The following is a 14,785-nucleotide window of genomic DNA, read 5'->3' as shown; positions in this document are numbered from 1 at the left end:
AAAGTAGGCGTGGTTAAGTGTGAGGCCTGGGGAAAGGAGGTATTGACTGAGGAGGTGCCATAGCCTAGAAGAGTCCCAACGAGAGGGGTGGGTTGCATTTGGCCCCTGGGCTTGAGTTGCCCCCCCTCACTAAAAGGTAAAATAGCCACAGAATGTAGACTTAACCATGCAACTTGAAGCTTGCCTTCTCAAGCATAAGTCCATCTGATTCAATAGGACTTACATTTTCATAAGCATGTCTAGGACTGTAGCTTTAAAATACTGAACCCAAACAATCCCAACTCACACAACTTCACAGGCTTCTCAAGGCTTTACAGCATAGGGAGGCAAAAACTAAGTCCTGGGGGCCAGATCTGGCCAGTCGCCTTCTAAATCCAGCCCACGGACGGTCCGGGAATCAATGTGTTTTTACATGAGTAGAATGTGTCCATTTATTTAAAATGCATCTCTGGGTTATTTGTGGGGCATTGGAATTCATTCATATCCCCCCCCAAAAAAATATAGTCTGCCCCCCCCACAAGGTCTGAGGGACAGTGGACTGGCCCCCTGCTGAAAAATTTTGCTGACCCCTGCTTTACAGGATAGTCAGATGGTCATACAGTGGTACTGTTCAAATGGTCTCCCTCCTCTTCCACTGGCCCCCTTGGTCCTGGATTTTGTCCAGGAAGTACATACATCAGGAATGGCCCTCAGACTTTTGACTCCTCCTTCCATTTTTAGTTGCCCTCACTGTGAGAATTAATAACCAGGAGACCTTATTTCCTTAAAAGTAAGATGCTCTCTTACCCTGGGAGATTGGTTGTTGTTGTTGTTATTAGCGTAAACTGAGAGTTCAGTTGTTCCAAGACTTCTCATTTAAATATGGGAAATACTGACTCCATTGTTTGGCTGAGAAAAGAGAGTGAGACTAAGGACTGCTGCTGCTGCTGTTCTCCCCATACAGTCCTGAGGGAGCATCTTATCTGCAAGAGAGATTTCCAAAACTGCTATTTGGTTAATGTACTCAAAACTAAAAACAAGGTGAAGGGTTAGTTCCCAGTGCGGAGAAGGTAACACTTTCATTTGCATGCTGCTCTATTTTGATTTCCAACAGCTCGTTTAAAACATTTTAAATTGACCCAGAATAGTTTTAGTTGCAACATTCTCCCACTCTTTTGTTTTTATTCTCGTTCCAAACAATTTTTCTGCCCATCGTGGACCAGTTAAGTTTGCTTTGGAGGTAAATCTCATTGTAGTAAACATCCTGCCTTTGCAACTCTCCCTTTTCCTCCCTCCTTGTCCAAACAACTCAGAATTTAGTGCAGCAGCTGTGGGGGCTGCATTATAGAGCCTGACAGGAGTGCTATGCTGCTGTTGGCTGTTGTTTGCTGCATGCCATCAATCATCCTCACCACATGGTCCTTAGCTTCCAGCTGTGTGTATGTGTGTTAAATGCATGGTGGACAATAATAATCTGCAGTAACCATTTTTTACACTATGATGGAGCATTGTGCTGCTGATACCTGGATTATAGCACCATTGCAAAGTATCAAAACTAGAAGGCCAGTCTCTCATTCACAAAAAGGCATGGTCTCTGGTATCCTGGCTCTGGAAACTGACAGCACAGCTCCATACTTGCAATGTGCTGTGTGTATTGGAGCAGAGAGTAAAGCATAAAACTCACCTTGCAGAATTAAGTCACTGATGAGAGGGTGCTTTTTGACACAAGTGTGGGTTTTGATTAGCCAAGAAAAACGCCTAAAAGACTTTTTTTTAAAAAAAATGCTAAAATTTTGAGGGTTTTAAAGTGTTTTTTGTTTGTGTGTCCCCAGCAATATCTGTTTAATGTTTCTTGGTATTTGGCACCAATTGCACTGCAATAGTTACATAATGGTGTTCACAAGAACCAACAAAGGACTATCGACTCATGAGAGCTAATCCAGTATAACCGACAGAGTGTTGGAGTCTATGGAGACTTAAGTTCACATTGTTTCTTGGCCAATAATATTATTAGAAGATCTTACTGACAAACCATGATTTAGGGAGACTTGCCTGCTTTTGTTTTACATTCTCCCAACCCTCAGCTTCCTAAATTCAACACCATCTCCATAATGGAGCATCCTCTGGAAATGGAGGAAATAGTTTGCCAAATCATTGTTAACCTTTCTTCACCATGCTTTGGTGTGATGTCCAAATAGAGCAAGCATAGGCAAACTCTGCCCTCCAGATGTTTTGGGACTACAACTCCCATCATCCCTAGCTAACAGGACCAGTGGTCAGGGATGATGGGAATTGTAGTCTCAAAACATCTGGAGGGCTGAGTTTGCCTATGCCTGAAATAGAGCCGTGGATTATAATCTGGGAAAGATTTAGATAGGCTTTTCTTCTAGAAAAAAAGGTGCCAGTATTGCATATCCTTGAATTCCCCCAGAAAAAAACCCCCTGGGTTTAGGTGCTGGTTGTGATTTATAACCCTCCAGATACTTTTAGGCTCTGGCCTTACCATGCCATAAAAATTACATCTCCTTCTTGATAATACACTCCATGTACTGAATACAAATGATCCAAATGTGAGTTCTTGGTGGCTTGTCTCACATCTAGAATTTTGTTTAGGATGGAATTCTTTCTGAGCCAAGCATCTTCTGGGGGCTTTTAAGCTCTGGGAAAATACGCACGGAGTTATTTCGAAGTATATGTTTATATTTGTTGTCACTCAGTCTTTAGCACTATCATTAATTAACAGTTTTTGTTTTCCTGAAACCAATTGGATACATCGGGATATAAACTGAGACGGAAATAAGTGAGGCTGGGATATAGAAGGGGACTGCATTGTGACAAGATAATTCTACCGACTTGGCATTGATCTCAGAGTTTGGAAGGGCTGGCAAAAGAAGCAGGATTTCGAAGGGTGACCAATTGCTGCTAGTCATTATTGCTGTACAGTGGTGCCTCGCAAGACGAAATTAATTCGTTCCGTGAATTTTTTCATTTAGCGAATCTTTCGTCTTGCGAAGCACGGATTCCCATAGGAATGCATTGAAAATCAATTAATGCATTCCTATGGTCAAAAAAAGTCCAAACAAAGCCAAATTTGGTACAACAAGAGTTTATTAAGTGCTCTTTAAAGTCACACATACTGTAAAGAGCATTTCAAAATTCAAACCCAGAATTTTTTTAAAAAAACAGCAGAGTGGCCCAATGGTCATAGGAAATCATAAAAATGCAGGGGGGGGGGACAAGCTTCCAGATTCTTGCAAATCCCTCCCCAACTGTTCCCCCAGCCACCCAGCACACAGAAATTCAAATCCAGAATATTTTAAAAAAAACAGCAGAGTGGCCCAATGGTCACAGAAAATCATAAAAATGCAGGGGGGAAAACACAAGCTTCCAGATTCTTGCAAACCCCTCCCCAACTGTTCCCCCAGCCACCCAGCACACAGAAATTCAAATTCAGAATTTTTTTTTTTTAAACAGCAGAGTGCCCCAATGGTCACAAAAATCATAAAAATGCAGAAAAAAAACACAAGCTTCCAGATCCTTGCAAACCCCTCCCCAACACCAAGTCATTGAATTCCAAACATCCCAACCCAAAATCCAACCACCCCAAAAAAAGTTTTAAAAGCTTAACTTACCAAATGGCTGCAAAAGAAGTTTTGGAAAAGCTTCAAAAATCACCAAAGTCTTTAAAAACCTCAAAAAAGGCTACTATGTACACTGCGTTCTGTGAGTTGCTCCTCGAAGTCAAGTCGCAACTGTATTAACGGTGTTAAGAAAAAGGAAACAAACTTGCAAGACGTTTTCGTCTTGCAAAGCAAGCCCATAGGGAAATTTGTCTTGTGAAGCAGCTCAATAAACGGAAAACCCTTTCGTCTAGCGAGTTTTCCGTCTTGCGAGGCATTCGTCTTGCGGGGCACCACTGTATTCTACATCCACTGTTGGAGGCAGCATGTGTCTGAATACCAGTTGCTGGGAATGACAAGTGGGGAGAGATCCTGCTTACAGCAGATGCCCACAGCATCTGGTTGCCCACTGTGAGAACAGGATGCTAGACTGAGTGGGGTTTTGGCTTATCTTCTTATGTTCTTATGCAATAACCACCTATCCTAGTTGCACCCGTTGCACTTATCTATCATCTATCTATATCTATCTATCTATCTATCTATCTATCTATCTATCTATCTATCTATCTATCTATCTATCTATCTATATCTATCTATCTATCTATATCTATCTATCTAATCTATCTATCTATCTATCTATCTATCTATCTATCTATCTATCATCTATCATCTATCATCTATCATCATCTCATCATCTATCTACCCCCCCTCTCTATCTCACGGACTATATTTTGAAAAACATAATAATGAATGAATTCCTATGCCCCACAAATGACCCAGAGATGCATTTTAAATAAAAGCACACATTCTACTCATGTAAAAACACCAGGCAGGCCCCACAAATAACCCAGAGATGCATTTTAAACAAGAGGACACATTCTACCCATGTAAAAACACGCTGATTCCCAGACCATCCGCAGGCTGGATTGGGAAGGCGATTGGGCCGTATCCAGGCCCCGGGCCTGAGGTTGCATACCCCAGGTATATAACATATTGCTTCCCCCCCCCCTGCACCCAACCCTAAAACATAATATTTAGCCACCAGATCAGTGTTCAAGATACATTCCCCACCCCACACCCCGAGGAAAACTATAATGCTGGCAAAGCATGCTTGATGGAGGATTATTGGCCATGCTCAAGAACCTCAGTGTCATTAGCTTGTAAAGAGGCAGTGAACTGCTTCTTGCTGAGGCTAGTGAGCAGAATAAAAGGCAGCCTCACATGGTGGCCTTTTCTCTCCATCTGCTCCATATCGTGCTCCATACAAATTAGATTTGGCAGTGAACCCAGCTATCAATGGGAGTGTTAGATACCGGACCTGTGATTATGCTTCCCAGGCCTGCCCTGGCGCAAAAGAGTGATACCAGCAACCAGGCAATCAAAGGCGGAAAGTGCTCAGTGGGTAGAAGGCAAGGGGAGAGGAGGGCTGGTATTTCAGCAGTGCTTAAAGGTGGTTTCTGAACCTAAAAACAATTGATTTGTAAATGGCAATTAGGAAAGCATTATTTTGAACATGGCTTTGGTGCATTGACTCCAAACAAACAATTTGCTAGGAAGCTTTACTGGTTTTCAATCTTATTTAAAACCCTGTCCTCCACCCCCACCCTCCGCACCATATATGAACAAACCTACTATTTCTTAGACTGTCCCAAGCTATATCAGTAGGGGGTAACGTATACTTTATAAAGTACAAGTTGTAAAATATATCTATCTCTCTTTCAAACAAAGAAGCACACACACACATACCTAAGTTCAGATTAATTTCAAATTCTTATAAATCCTAAGGGCACCACCACCACTACCCACCACACCCCCCAAAATTAGACATGCCAAAAACTTTCTGCCCTGCTGTGACAACATACCAGGAATCAAGAGAGGTGAGGCAAGCAGAGGTGGAGAAGTGGCTTCAAGAGTGATGAGACCACTGGACGAGGAGAGAAGGATGTAACATTAATGCCCCCCCCCCTATATTCTTAAGTAATTTTAAACAAATTTATAATTTACAAAAGTAGAGATTGCCCTTTACTTGGCCTCATATGCATTAATTTGTTTTAGTGAAATAAACTTAATTGCTTCGTTTACAATTGACAGGAAATCATTCCAAGTGGCGGGATTTATACCTACTCTTTTAGAACACTTTTAGATAAACATAGTAATTATTTGCTTTACTGCTTGTAAAGTCCTTTGTATCCATTGGTAAGCAGGCCTTGGCTTCTTTTATTCTTGCCCTCCTGTTACCCAGGAGGAATGAAGAAATAATACTATTCTCCTTTTTAATTTCCCTCACTGAACCCATTAAAATCTGTGATCTAAATTGCCTCTTTCGTGGCATTAATTTTTTTTCCTGAAAAAAAGATGTAAACATGCATAATATGTAGCATATTCTACATTGAGGACCTGTTTTTTTTTTAAAAAAAATATGAATAGGAAGACTGCAGCTAATCTGCATGTTCTAGCTACCATTTTAATTTGGGTAATTATTGTTTGGCTCTGGCTGGGAGTGCTGCACTCAATGCATCAGGGTGTGTGCGTGTTCCAAAAATGGTGCTCTCAGACATGGGGAAAAGATGTCCAGCACATGCTCTCAAAAGAATTTCAGGAAGACTTGGGAAAAGAAACCCTGAGAGTTTGAAATCATAATGCACCAGACTGTCTTTTTCTTTGTGGATCTCTGCAACTATGAGGACCTAAAGCATTCTTTTAGAAATAACAACTTGGGTGTCTTTGGTTTGGTTTTGTATTTTGACTTTTTGTGCCGCCCTGCAACCCCTGGCTTTCATCACTTCCTTCACAGAATAATAGAATTGTATAGTTGGAAGGGCCTCCAAGGGTCACCTGGTTCAAGACCCGCCCCCCGCATTGTAGGAATCTCAACTAAAGCATCTATGACAGATGGCCATCCACCTCAGGCTCACCTCCCTACTATTCCTTTTTCATATTCTTTTATATTTTATATTTTAAAGAATACTTCCTGAACAGAAACATCAAGGTGGTACTTTGGAGGGGGACAACTGGTGGTCTAACAGCAGCTACAGTTATGGCACAATAGAACCACTTGACTTACTGGTAGTCACAGAGTTGCTGCTAAAAAAAATATGATTTCTGCATCACACCCCATAATGGGTAGTTAGAAAAACATGTGACACCATGGCAGGTGACTTACACATTCTCCAGCTTCTCTCCAGCTTCACATTATTGGGTGTTGAGAGAAAGGGAGAGCATATGGTTTGATGACATCCCTTTTTTCTTTCTTTCCACGTGTTTTGGAGAGGGACAGGGGAACTGGATGCAAGACTGCTCATTTTGGCTGCAAACCTGTGCTTAACACTATGCCCAGTTTAACTCTAAAATCTCATTAGAACGAAACAAGTAAAGTCCACTTCACGCTTCCAGTGTTAGCGAAATTCCACTGATGTTTGCAGCTGTAAACTTTAAGAGCATGAAGGGAAGGGAATCCCATGTTTCTTGGAACCCCAATTCGTAGTGATTTTATGACACACATGTCTCTTCCATGCTTATGTTCCACTATACTGGATGAAATGAAGCCACTTTGTTACGCTTGCACCAGATCTTAGTGCTGCTTCCCAAAGTGACCCCCTGCAAACCATAGTTTTTAAATTGGGAGCATGCCTTCCCTCTTTCTCCAGATTTTCCTCACTGTTCTTCTAGCTAACCATAGGTTCCTGTAACATGCAGCTACACAAACCAGATTACCTCAAAACTGTGGTTTACAAACACATTTCAAACCATGGTTTCAGTTCCTGGTTTTACAAGTCAACCTTGGTTTGTGCACCACTAATGGTGCGAAGAATGGATCAAATCACCCTACGGAGGGTAGGAGGGAGGAAATAAGAGATCAGCAGCCATGCAACTTCATCAGGACATGGTGAAGTCAGAAACCAGAGGGGTTTGTGGGGAAAGAGAACTTCTGGGTTTTTTTATTGTTTGCCACTGGGTGTGGGGTAAGTGGCATCTTATAGAGTGACAGCTATAAAATTACATAATCGGTTAATCGCTGGCAAATTAGCCTCATGTCTTTTGCAGAGAACAAATACGGTATTTATGTAAAAGTTGTTAATAGTTTCTTCCTTTTTTAATTGGCAGAAATAAATGCAAAATGCATGATAATTAGGCAGCTGATGAATTCAGTTGTACAATTATGCCTAAAGCTATGCCCCAGCACTTAATGCTGCATGCTCTGAGCAATCAAAGGGAACCTATTTATATGGTTTATTTATAAAACAAAGTTACAGATGAAGTAACAGTGGCAGATAGACTTCAAGCACAGCAACTTGAAGTCAGCATTCTAAAATGTTTATATAGGATGCAGGATATACCTACCTACTGGGTTGGCCACCTGATATGTCCCCACCCCATTTTTAAAGTTGGGATTCATAGCTGTAAACATATCTAGATAATATTGGGGAAAAATAGCTTTAGTTGGTAGGTGTGCAGCCCCAGTGCATGTCTGTGTGGCATGTAGGAAAACATAGAAAGTGAGTACCTCTGAGGATGGTTATAATTCTGATTTTGTTGACCTCAAATTGCAAAAGAGAAGTGGGATACCAATTTTAATTCAGGAAAAGTGACTTTCAACTGTCAGTTGTTTGAGGAAAGGCCCTCTGTGTGTGTGTGTGTATAAAACAATAAAATATGGGGAAATAGGTTGGCAGAAGTGGGGGGGGGGCACTGACAGCTATCAGATTGTGGTCTGTCTGAGGCTGTTGTCTGAATGATGGATATTTCCCTATTGAGACATCTTTTCAGGTTTTGAAGAGGTATAATCTAAAACCAAATCAACAGACCCAGCTTTTGCCATAAGCAACTCCTTGCCTTGCTATTTTGTACTTCCAACCTTGGGCTTTTCATCAAGAAGCCTGCTATTTTCTTTCTGACAACCACACATTACAAACATAAAAATTTACTAGTCCTAACAGAGTAGAAATTGGCACTTGCTCATTTTGAGAAGGCTGCAGTATAAAAATCCTTTCTGGGGTGTGTGTGTTGGAGTGGATCTTCCCAACACTGTTAGAGAGGGGCTTCATTCCCAGTAACTGCATGATCTAACACGAAGATGACAGTTGGTTACTTTGGTGCCAAGAGGGCTGTGCAAGCCACTGAAGGGTGAACTTCACCCATAATCCTGGCTTCCTTCTAACTTTGCAGTTAGCCTAAGAGTCACATGTAACAGTGTATTGAACAGTTCAGCTGGCTGTTTTACCCTTTCTCTTCCCATATTTACCAGTACAGTGGTACCTCGGGTTACATACGCTTCAGGTTACATATGCTTCAGGTTACAGACGCTGCTAACCCATAAATAGTACCTCGGGTTAAGAACTTTGCTTCAGGATGAGAACAGAAATCGCACAGTGGTGGCACAGCAGCAGCAGCGGGAGACCCCATTGGCTAAAGTGGTGCCTCAGGTTAAGAACAGTTTCAGGTTAAGAACAGACCTCCGGAACGAATTAAGTATGTAACCAGAGGTACCACTGTACTATTTGCTGTTGAATGGAGTCCCACTCAACTCAACAGGATACACTGGGCAAACATGCATAGGATTAGGCTGAAGTCCTATGCATACTCATTTGAGAGTTGAGCCCCATTGGAATCAGTGGGAGAACATGGCTAGGATGTGACTGCTAATCTCTAGCCATACTGACTATGCTAATCCTGTTTTCTTCTTGTTCAGAACTTGCAGTGCCTCTGGACCTAAAGATGACTGTTTCTTAGAGAAGGGCAAGTCCCTGCCATGCCAATACGATGTTAGCTTGAAAATAAATTCAGGTACTTAAAAACAATGAAGCAGAATATGGCTTGGCTTATTTCCGAGACAATCAGATCCACCATCCTAGCTGTGCAGCCTACAAAAATGGATACCCCCCCCATTCTATTTCTTTAAAAGACTGCCTTACTGAGCCAGTGACAGCAGCTGCAGTAAGAGGGGAAAGACACCATTCCTTCCCTCCCTTCTCCTTAAGGGTCGTGGGGGGGGGTCCTATGTCCTAGCACAGGGAGGAAACTAAAGACCCCCTCCCTCTCACTCCCCTGGTGCTGGAATGCTGCCCCAGCTCTTGTGGTATGTGGGATATTTAAAGGAAGGGAAGGGGAAAGGTTGTTTATTGGGGGGTGGTATTGAATGAGTGGATCAGATTTTCATCTGAGCCAGATAAGAATTTGGATGTGTGTGATGCTTGGCTGCAGAGTTGCCAGGAGGAGGAGTGCAAGGCATCACCCAACCGTCTTAGAGACTCAACTCCGGCTTTAACCTTTTCATAATGATACACATTGAGTTACAATCCACGTGCAAACTCCCCCTCCCCCACTTTTTTTCATACTGCAAATGGAAATGCAACTTTGGGAGGGAAGGATAGCATTGAACTGTAAGAGCAATGGGGGGGGACCCAACCCAGCCTATTCCATTTGACCTTGTGGTGGCAACACTTCACATAAATTGGGTAGCGCCTGCTGAAGAAATTGGGCAGGGTGTCTGCAGAATGCCATTAGGCTTGCTAGAAGGGAAGAGAGGAAGATTAAAAACTTGCCCCTTCCCTGCCTTCACGTCCAATTGGGCCAGTGTTGGACAAGAAAGCAATATCCAAGTGTCTGTTAAGGACATAGACTCTCTGTTAAGGATTTTTGGTTGCTATATAGTACTGTACTCCAGTTCAAAACCCACATTTTAGTTACCTCTTCCCGGGAGTAGCAATATCAGAAAGAAAGTAAGATTCTGGCCAATTGGGAATAAGAGGGAAGAGGAAACAAGCTCCATTTTTTTCCTGGAGACATGGGGACTCCCATGCTTTGGAGTGAGCAAGCAAGTGGTTGGTTGTTCTGATGGAAAATTTAAAAATAAATAACTTTTTTTTAAGGTAACCCTTATGAAACAAGAAGTCTTTTTCCCACCCGACCGTTCTCCTCCACTGCTGGTGTTTATTCTCCATCTCAGTAACTTGCAGAAGAGCTGAAAGTGTTATTTGTTCTAATTGCTTGGAATTTTGGCAGACTAGATGAGACGCCACTCATGTGTGCCTGCCTGGGCATTTATAAGTTGCAGCTGTGCTCTCCTGGTCTAATCACACTGTTGGAAAGTCAATCTAGTCCTGCAAAAATGTAGTCGCCTTTGTTGCAGGCTATCTCCCTTCCATGCTTTCTGAAAGGAAAAAGAAAAGAAAAAGAACTTTAGAAGAGAAGTGATTGGTTTTTTAATATACAAGGAAGCTTTGTTGAGGCTTCACTTGAAGGGAACCATTTCCATCAAATGCAAGCTTTTGTGTCCCATGTAATGGAATAATGTGGATTATTATTATTAGTAGTAGTAGTAGTAGTATTGTTATTATTTGAAGAGAAACTAAGTGGCTTGGAAAAATTAGGAAAGCAAAAAAGGAAACCAAATTCAAGAAAAACAATTTAAATCATGTGATCGAGTTAGAGATCTACCTTGCTACAGTTAACTGGTTCCAACCTTATAAATGAAGTGTTGATTTTTCAAACACTGTAACTACCACTACTACCAGGAGCCAAAGGCTTTTATCAGTTATTGCTTATTCATATATGAAATTCAGTTCCCAGTCCCTTGGCTTTCTCCCCGTCTCTTAGTTCCATGCTAAAAGCATGCATGCCTTCCTAAGTCTGGGTCCAGTGTGGTGTAGTGGTTAAGAGCAGTAGACTCCTAATCTGGTGAACCGGGTTCGCGTCTCTGCTCCTCCACATGCAGCTGCTGGGAGACCTTGGGCTAGTCACACTTCTCTGAAGTCTCTCGGCCTCACTCACCTCACAGAGTGTTTGTTGTGGGGGAGGAAGGAAAGGAGAATGTTAGCTGCTTTGAAACTCCTTTGGGTAGTGATAAAGCGGGATATCAAATCCAAACTACTACTACTACTACTACTACTACTACTCTTCTTCTTCTTCTTCTTCTTCTTCTTCTTCTTCTTCTTCTTCTTCTTCTTCTTCTTCTTCTTCTTCTTCTTCTTCTTCTTCTTCGACTTCTCTAATACTCTACTTTCACTTCTTCAGCTCTGAAAACAATCTTTAACTTGGAATGGCACACCTAAGAACTACCGTAGATTGCCTTTTGGTGTAACTAAGTGTTGTTGATTTTTGATTATTTTTTTTACATGTAAATCTGAAAATGTAATATGTATATGAAACTAGTCTGTTTTTGAAAATGTGTGCATCATGCATCTGATAAAGTATTTCATAATGAGCCCATGAGAGCTCATTATTAGTACTTAAGATGCCTCAACACTCATTTTTGCTGCAGCAGTCCCTGCCAACTATTTGGATGTTCATTCATATGAGAGCCAGGAATTGGCTATAGCTCCCCTTCAAGTGCACACTCATTGGCAAATCTCTTTGCTGCTGCATAGTGATGTGGTTTACACAATAAAATCCTGGCTTAATAAGCCAGGGCAAACTTCATATCCATACAGCCCCTTCATGCAAGTAGGGCAACAAAACAAGAAGTCACAGTTAACCATAGCTTTCAATTACCTGTAAACTGGGAACTGTGGTTAATGGCTTCTTTGTTTTCCTGCTTGCACAAAAATAGCAGTGAAGCAGGAATGAAAGAGCAGCATGTGAATATATAGATTTATTGGTAGCCTCACTAATTAAGCTAGTATTTGGCCCTCTGAACATGCTCAATGTGCTGAATGGCTGCAAGAGCAGCAAAGGAATAGAAAGCTCTGGTGTGTTGCAACATATCTATCTAGTAGAAGCTTTACAGTGGTACCTCAGGTTACATACGCTTCAGGTTACAGACTCTGCTAACCCAGAAATAGTACCTCGGGTTAAGAACTTTGCTTCAGGATGAGAACAGATATTGTGCTCCGGCGGCGCGGCGGCAGCAGCAGGAGGCCCCATTAGCTAAAGTGGTGCTTCAGGTTAAGAACAGTTTCAGGTTAAGTATGGACCTCTGGAACGAATTAAGTACTTAGCCTGAGGTACCACTGTACTCCCATCACCCAGCTCTTCCCATGTGTATAACAAAAGGTAGAAAATACGTACCTTCAGGGGCACAAGCAGCCTGATCTGAAGTTAATTCAATTTGAAATTAAAGGGATTTTCTTCGAAAGTTTGTAAAGCCACAATGCTGCCAAAATCTATCCATAAATGTAAGTGAAAGTGTTAGCGTGCAAGAGCCTCCTGCATTGCTCTGTAATATAAATAACAACATGATAATTGACTAAAAAGGCACCTTCTCATAATTCCTTGGCCCTAGGTATTGGCAACAGATCAGCAGCCCCTGAATATTTCTGACTGTTTGATGGAAAGGCAGCTATGCTGAGAGTTGGCAAGAGAATGTTTTAGCATTCCAAGGCAAGAGAAGTACGGAAGTGGCAGAATTGTATTAGGAGCGACATTCATACCTCCTAGATTCTTCTGTATTTAATTCTTTCAAAATGCAGATGCCTACAAATTCTTGAGCCTTAGCATTTTCATTGTGCAGATGAACACGCCAAACTAAGATATAGTCAACCAATTTATGAATTTTAGTTGAGTAATCATGACCTTCTGAACTGATTGATTAAATTTAAATGAGCCTCTAACCCAAATCTTTGATGCGGCTGTCTTTTTGAGACGCTGAAGGAAGTGTTAACATAGTTGCAAGTGAATAAAATCTGCCACTTACCCTTTCCTCTAAAGAAGGGTTAGATTTAGCATTTCTTTTTTCATTCTATATTACAGTTACAGTATACCCCCAGCAGCAACATAGTGTAAAATCAGCAACAAATTGTGCCATACTGATATAGCCACCTACCTGTTCGCTGCCGTTTAACCAATTAACCAATTAACCTACTGGTTAAAGTTTGCAGTTCTGAGAATTTCATCACCTTGAATGGAAGGAACTTGGGTATTCTCAACTAGCTTCTAATAGTTTTGTTTCCTCCAGAATGTTTTTTCTTAAAGCAAATCTAGACATATGCCCAAAGATGAGAAATTCCATTTGTGCGTTGTCAGTTTGATTTAGGCCTTCTGTCAGACACTGGAGTTTTTTTATTTAAATCAAATACTAGATCAGTTAAATAAGAAGGTAGCGCAGTGGTTCTGCATTGGTGAGCTGCTTTACTGCTCATGTGATGCTTAGAAACCATCAGAGTTGATGGAGGTGCAAAAGCCCTGAGCGGTGTTCAGCAATGTGCTTCTGCTAGTGCAAGGACTTTTGGCCACACAAAGAAATTTCGTCTTCCTGCACACCCCTTAAATCTATTATGGGGGTTCCTCCAACTCTTTGGAGCAGGTTTAGATTGCGCACATGGGGAGAGGACAGTCTCTGCCAAATCCGTCTGAGAAACATTCTATACTAATGCCACTGAGCAAAGAAGAACTTTCAGCCAGTGTGTTATAGCTAGAGGGCTCTGTTTCAATGTTTCCGGGAGGTTCAAAGCTCTACTTGGCTGCAAGGTTCACTGAATGAATCACTCCCTCTTGGGTTTGGGCAAATCACTGTCTCTGCCTAAGCTACCTCCCAAGTCTGTTGGGAGGCTAAAACGCTCTTCTCATCTCCTTGAGTGGGAGAGCATGGTACAAATGTGATAATTTATCAGAAATTTTGTTCTACTTTTCTCCTCGCAGAACAAGCCTGGGGAGTTTGCCATCTTACCACTGGTATTGAGTGAGAGATTAATCAGACCAGCGGTTTTTGTTCCTAAATGCTGAACCACCTAAAGGTAAAACTTCCACTTGCACTATGAAAAACCGACAATTCATAATTTGGAGGTGTCTGTATTATGTTGTCCCTTGTGGATTATGAGAGTTTATTTTCATTATGACAGGTAGGGTCTATTTTACAGAAATATGGTTGCAGCAACTGTTGGTGTTGTTTGATTAACTTTTTGACCTTCCGAATTTTGTTTGAAAGTATCTGCTGTATAAGAATTAGGCAGATTCATGGAGAGTAGGTCTATCTGCAGCTTTTAGGCAGTGCTAGGACTTTGGTGGTCTTAAGACAAGGCACCCTCAGTGGGGTTCCTTAACTGGTAAGAAGCAGGGGACATGAGTTGAATTCTTTCTTTTGCTTCCAACCCGCTTGGTTGCACCATGCAAAGAAAAAATAGGACAGAGGGCCCTTTACTGGTCTTAGAATCTCAGGAAAAGCCTGATCTCACTGTCATCTGGAGCCAGCTATGGTTATTAACTATGACAGCTGAATGCAACTTGCATGTTTGAGTGTTGGATGTTTGGAA

The 14,785-nt window shown here is 41.7% G+C and overlaps 1 protein-coding gene across 11 annotated transcripts in view; it reads left to right on the top strand.

Annotated features, from left to right (window-relative positions):
- The window catches only part of ZMIZ1 (zinc finger MIZ-type containing 1), a 363,974-nt gene that overhangs the window by 100,711 nt on the left and 248,478 nt on the right, over window positions 1-14,785 (top strand). For 10 of the 11 annotated variants that reach the window (XM_081913507.1, XM_081913514.1, XM_081913518.1 and 7 more), the window contains exon 3: window positions 14,175-14,269. The exons of the other annotated variant lie outside the window; for it this stretch is intronic. The gene's annotated coding sequence lies outside the window, so the exon portion shown is untranslated. The remainder of the gene's footprint in view (window positions 1-14,174; window positions 14,270-14,785) is intronic. 11 annotated transcript variants of the gene reach the window in all.

Source organism: Podarcis melisellensis (assembly GCF_964234715.1).
Source record: "Podarcis melisellensis genome assembly, chromosome: 5".
Classification (NCBI taxonomy): Eukaryota; Metazoa; Chordata; class Lepidosauria; order Squamata; family Lacertidae; genus Podarcis; species Podarcis melisellensis.
This window is presented reverse-complemented; position numbering and strand designations above follow the sequence as displayed.